General features: G+C 47.0%; 1 long non-coding RNA gene across 1 annotated transcript; it reads left to right on the top strand.

The window, feature by feature from the left end:
* Positions 1–19: 19 nt before the first annotated feature.
* Positions 20–902, top strand: LOC114008217 (uncharacterized). Its single transcript, XR_003549772.1, has 3 exons — positions 20–82; positions 250–508; positions 657–902. It is a non-coding gene; the product is annotated as an uncharacterized LOC114008217 (long non-coding RNA).
* The last annotated feature ends 4,768 nt before the right edge of the window (positions 903–5,670 follow it).

Here is a 5,670-nt window from a genome sequence, read left to right as displayed (position 1 = left end):
GTGGAATCAGAGGCTGAGGCCAAGACAGAGGCCGAAGTGGAGGCCAGTAGGAGCAGGGCCCATTAGTTGGTTCTCCAGGAGGGTAAGTCCTGCTTATCTGTCCTGTGTTAAATGAGTAAACTTTACATGGGATGCTCAAGCTAGCGTTTCATCCCATTAGCCCTATCTTGTTAATCCTCTTCAGGTATCAGGTATACCTTAAAAATATCAGTTTTCTAGAAAAATCTTTTTTTTCCCCTCTCCTTGCAGATCAACCAGCCTATGTGAGGTGCCATGTTTGTACTTGGCTTCTCCAAGCATTCCCAGATCAAGCTACAGGAGCAGCGAGGGAAAAGGTGGAGGCAGAGGTAGAGGCAGAAATGGAGGCTGAGGCTGTGGTGGAAATGAAGGCACAGGCAGAAGTTGAGGCAGAGGCTGAGGTGGAGATGAAGGCAGAGGCTGAGGCTGAGGTAGAGCCAGAAGTGGAGGCCAGCAGGAGTGGGGCAACATTGGTCAGTTCTTCAGGAGGGTAAGTTTTGTTTATCTTCCCTGGATTAAATCAGTGGATGGGAGGGTAACACATGAAGTTGAAACACAGGGCAACCCTGCTGTAAAGAGATGGGGACTCAAGGTTGGAGTTTCCATTTGGATTTTTAATTTACTTTTATTTATTCTAGGTTTCTCCACTGAATGTGTCATTCCTCATGTTTGGATTCTAGCGCCATAGGAGGACCGTCCTTTTCTTGAGAAATGACTCCCGCCATCACGTTATCAAAGTCTGAAGCTTGGGTCTCTCAGTGAGCTGCCTTTAACCAGAAACTGAAGGGACCTGGGTCTAGAACTTATGAAAAAGTGCTCTCGTCACATTGAACATGAGCAGACTCAACACAATGCCAACCCAGATCAGAATGTATTTTTTTTAACTTGCCAAGTTAATTATAGTTTCTTTAAAAATGTAAAAGTCTGAGTGTTTTCTGTATTTTTTCTACTCTAGGTATTTGTAGCAGTATAGGTCCAGACATATACTCCATCATGGGCAGTTAAACCTGGGATGGGCCAGCGTTGGAATGTGGAGTCACATCCCACATGGCTGCTAATGGTTTAAATCCAGCCATGGTGACTTGAAAACCACGCCAAGCTTGTGTGTGTGCCTGTCTACTAAATCCAGATGGAGAAATGGAAGACAAACTACAAGGGGAAAATGTCCCATGGAGAGGTGCTTGCTATCTGTCAGTCTATGTCTTTTCTCTTTCTGGCAAGACCATGTCTCTATGGGCAATAAAATGAATTTCAACTCCTTATTTTTTTATTTAATTATGCACTTCTCAGTGGGATATGTATAAATCTCTCTTTTGAGAATATCTTGTGAATTATTTGCTCATGTGTTCTGGCATGAGGTCATCTTCAGCTGGGCTTTCTTATGGGAAATTCCATGGCCATAGTTATGGTAGTGCTCCACAAGAGTAATGAACCTTGACGAACCAGAACTTACCCTCCTGAAAATTGCCTCAGACGTAATAGTAACCTGAATTCAACTTCAAATTGGCTATGGTTTTCCACACCACATAGTTTAAATTTTTGAACTCAAAGACCAGAGTTTATGGGTATCAATTTCAGAAGGTTAATTCTTCTCAACCAAGTCCTAGTCAGGGACCTTGTCATTTCTCTGTGACAATACAGAGTTATCCAGTTTTGTGTAGATAGAAGCAAACCTCAACTCCCTAGTAATTCCCCATATCAATAGTCCATACCCAACCTCATGTCATGTTGCCACATGGTCAGCTCAGGTGTGCACCACCCTTTATTATTCAAGATTGGTAGATTTCCTCTCCATACTCTATTCTGGGGCTGTACCATACTTTGACTAAATCTTTGGTACAAGGCTTTATATTGTTTTTCATTTTATTGTCATATAATATATCTATGAACATAATCACAAGTGTTACTATTGTATTGTTTAAGATAGACTATAGCATTGAGGTTGGGCCATTTCAATTTAGTATGGAGTTTCCAAATCGTATGCAATGTGTGTCCAGCAGCAAGTCAGCACATCAGGGCAGTAAAATAGTTCACATCCATCACCTTCCATTTTTACCCCTGGAAGACTGCAGTAAAAAGACAACACATCAAGATAATTGAAAATGTTGGTAAGACGGTCCCTCACATGGAATAATAGAACCTAAAGTGGCTAATGTATAAAGTAAAATTAGCAGGGGAATCTGATTTCATAGACTACTGAAAAGGGACTATGGACCTTGGGAAGTAAGAGGAGTGACTTTGCTGTTTTTGCCTGCTGAGGATCAAAACTATATGTTATCCCCACAACCTGGACTAGGATGACAGCCCCTCTCAACTCTGTTATTCCACTAGATTACTCTTTTTTCTTTTGGAGAGGTTTTTCGCTACAGGGCACGTGCGCTCGCCAGACAGACAGAGACAGAAAGCGAGAAATCACCCCCCAGGGGGATGGTCACGCTGCAATCCCTTCTCCTCCATTCTCCTCTCGGGATCTTGGGCATGCATGCACACGCGTCCGGCGTGAGTTTTAAGCCACCGGGTCCGGGACGTGAACCACGGTTGACTACGTGGGAGTCCAGCAACATAGCCGTTATGCTAACTGCTGGTCCCTAGATTACTCTTTATTTTTATTTTCTTTAGCATTACACCATAGGGCATGTGAGAGAGGAAGAATATGATTACTCTTTATTTTTATTTTCTTTAGCATTATACCATAGGGCATGTGAGAGAGGAAAAATACAAAATCACCCCCCAGGAGGATGGACAGTTCACACTCCCTTCTGTTCTCCCCTTGGGATTTGGGGTACACACATACGTGCCCTCCTATACTTTTCAGTCCTCCAGGATTGCAACTTGAATAATGGTTGGCCATGTGGGAGTCCTGTGCCTTAACTATCACACCACCTGACTGCCCTCTGTAGTGGTCCCTCTTAAAACTCGAAAGTAGGACCATTACCCTCGTGGGTGGGACTCATGCATTAACCAGCAGTGAGGGCAGAGGCAGAGGTTGTGGTGAGGCTGAGGCAGGCTGAAGCCAAGACAGAGGCCGAAGTGGAGGCCAGTAGGAACAGGGCCCATTAGCTGGTTCTCCAGGAGGGTAAGTCCTGTTTATCTGCCCTGGGTTAAATGAGTGAAATTTACATGGGATGCTCAAGCTAGCGTTTCATCCCATTAGCCCTATCTTGTTAATCCTCTTCAGGTACCAGGTATACCTTAAAAATTGCAATTTTCCTAGAAAATCTTTTTTTCCCCTCTCCCTGCAGATCAACCAGCCTGTGTGAGGTGCCATGTTTGTACCTCGCTTCTCCAAGCAAAACCCCAGATCAAGCTACAGGAGCAGTGAAAGAAAAGGTGGAGGCAGAGGTGGAGGCAGAAATGGAGGCTGAGGCTGAGGTTGAGGCAGAGGCTGTTATAATGGGCATTCAGTCACTGGGTGCTGTGACATAAATGCTGGAAGAGCTCTGGGCACTTGTCCAGTTACGCCCTTGACGCGTTGGGATTGGACGAGTAACTAGGAGTGTTGCTGGATAAGACAATGACTAAAAAGCTAACCCCAATTGCCTCTTTATAGACCTCAGCCTCCTCCCCGTCCTCCTCCTCCTCACCCTCAAGCAAGCTACCTTCCTGCCATCTCTCCTAAGGCTGTTAGCTCTCAGCAGAGTCTCCGGTGCAATGCCTCCATTTTATCTTCCCACTGTACTAATTTCCCTCCCCTGACTAAAACCAGTTCTTGCCCCTGCCCTCCCGTGTGGGTCTCCAAACCCAGCTCTTCCTCTGCGCCCTACCGGCCATCCACTGGCCGCCACCCTGTCTGTCTTGGTTCCCTTTTCAATAACTCCAACTTCTTTCTCCCCACTCCTCCTCCTAGCCCCCCTTCCTAATCCCCTTTACTCCCCACCAACATCCAGCCACCCCCGCCGGCCAGACATGATGCTCTACAGCCTTTATACTGGAGAGAGGGTTTCCCTTCTAGTAGGCCAGTTCTGGTGCAGCTCGGAATTGCTAGGTCTGTACTTCCCAGCAGCAATGCCGGCTGGACATCAGAAATATAGAATGGCAGCTACCGCGCAGCCTGGAGTGTCACCTCCATTAGTTACAGGACCTTGTATTCTGGCAAGGTCCAGGGTCTCTCACTGCCATGTGTACTTTGCCTCCATCCTCATCTTTTCAGTCCTTTTCAGGTGCCTGGGATCCCTTAAGAGTTTCATTATTCTAGACCATCCATCTTTTCCTCTCCTAGCCGATAAGCCATCCTGCATGAGCTGTCACAGTTGTTCCTGGTTTCTCCAGGCAATCCCAGAACAAGATGTAAGAGCAGTGAGGGCAGAGGCCGAGGCTGAGGCAGAGACAGAGGCAGAGGTGGAGGTGAGCAGGTGTGGGGCACCTTGGTTTGTTCCCCAGGGGCTAAGTCCTATCTACCTACCTTAGGTTTAATGAGTGTAACTTAAACACAAGGTAGCCCTGCTGTAATAGATGGGGGCTCAGGGCTGGTGCTTCCTCCCCTAATCCCCATCTTGTTAGTCGTCTTCAGATGTCAGGGATCTCTTAAGCTGCAAGAGCGGTGAGGGCAGAGGAGGAGTTGGAGGCAGAGGCGCAGGCTGAGGTGGTGGTGGTGGTGGAGGCTGAGGCGGAAGCAAGCAGGTGTGGGCCACATTACCATGTTCTCCAGGTGGGTAATTTCTGTCTGCCTAGCTTGGGTTAAATGACTGAAATTTAGACCAGGGATTGGGGCTGGTGTTTCCTCCCTCATCCCCATCTTGTCAGTCCTCTTCAGATGCCAGGGATACCTTAACAATTTCATTTTCCTAGGCTGTCTGTATTTCCTCTCTTAGAAGATCAACCAGCCTGTGTGAGCTGCCATGTTTTTACCTGGTTTCTCCAGGCAACCCCAGAACAAAATATGAGAACAGTGAGGACGGAGGCAGAGGTGGAGGCTTAGACAGTGGCAGAAGTGGAGGCAAGCAGAAACAGGGCACTTTAGTTGCTTTTCTAGGGTAAGTCTTGTTCATATATCTTGGGTTTAAAGAATGAAATTTAGATGGAATGCTCAAGCTGGTGTTTCTTCCCTTTGTCATCCCCATCTTGTTAGTCCTCTTCCTGTGCCATAGATACTTAAAAATTTCAATTTTCTGGACCATCTCTTCTTTCCTCTCCTAGCAGTTTAGTCAGCCCTATGTGAGCTGCCACATTTGTACCTGGCTTCTCCAGGCAACCCCAGAGCAAGATACAAGAGCAGTGAGGGCGGAGGTGGAGGTGGAGGCTGATGCAAAGGCTGATATGGAGGTGGAAGCAGGAGTGGAGGCCAGCAGGAGTAAGACCCACTAGTCAGTCCTTCAGGAGGTAAGTCCTGCTTATCTGTCCTAGGTTAAATGAATCGAGTGATGGAAGAAAAGAACTGCAAGGTGAAAATGCTCCATTGGCAGGTGCTTTCTCTACCTCCCAGCAAGCTGCAAAAGCTGTGAGTATAAGCTGAAGGCTGAGCAGGAGGTGGAGGCTGTGGTGGAAGCTGAGGCTGGGGCAGAGTTGGAGGCGAGCAGGAGTGGGGCACATTAGTCTGTTCCCCTGTAAGTCCTGTCGACCTGCCCTGGGTCAAATGAGTGAGTAATCGAGTAACCCTGAAAATTCAAACATAGGGCAACCCTGCTGTAGAAATGGTTACCTGGGGCTCGTGTT

This window comes from Tupaia chinensis, unplaced genomic scaffold, assembly GCF_000334495.1.
Source record: "Tupaia chinensis unplaced genomic scaffold, TupChi_1.0 Scaffold000311_2, whole genome shotgun sequence".
NCBI lineage: Eukaryota > Metazoa > Chordata > Mammalia > Scandentia > Tupaiidae > Tupaia > Tupaia belangeri.
Note: the sequence above shows the minus strand (reverse complement) of the source record. Positions and strands in the feature narration are given on the sequence as shown.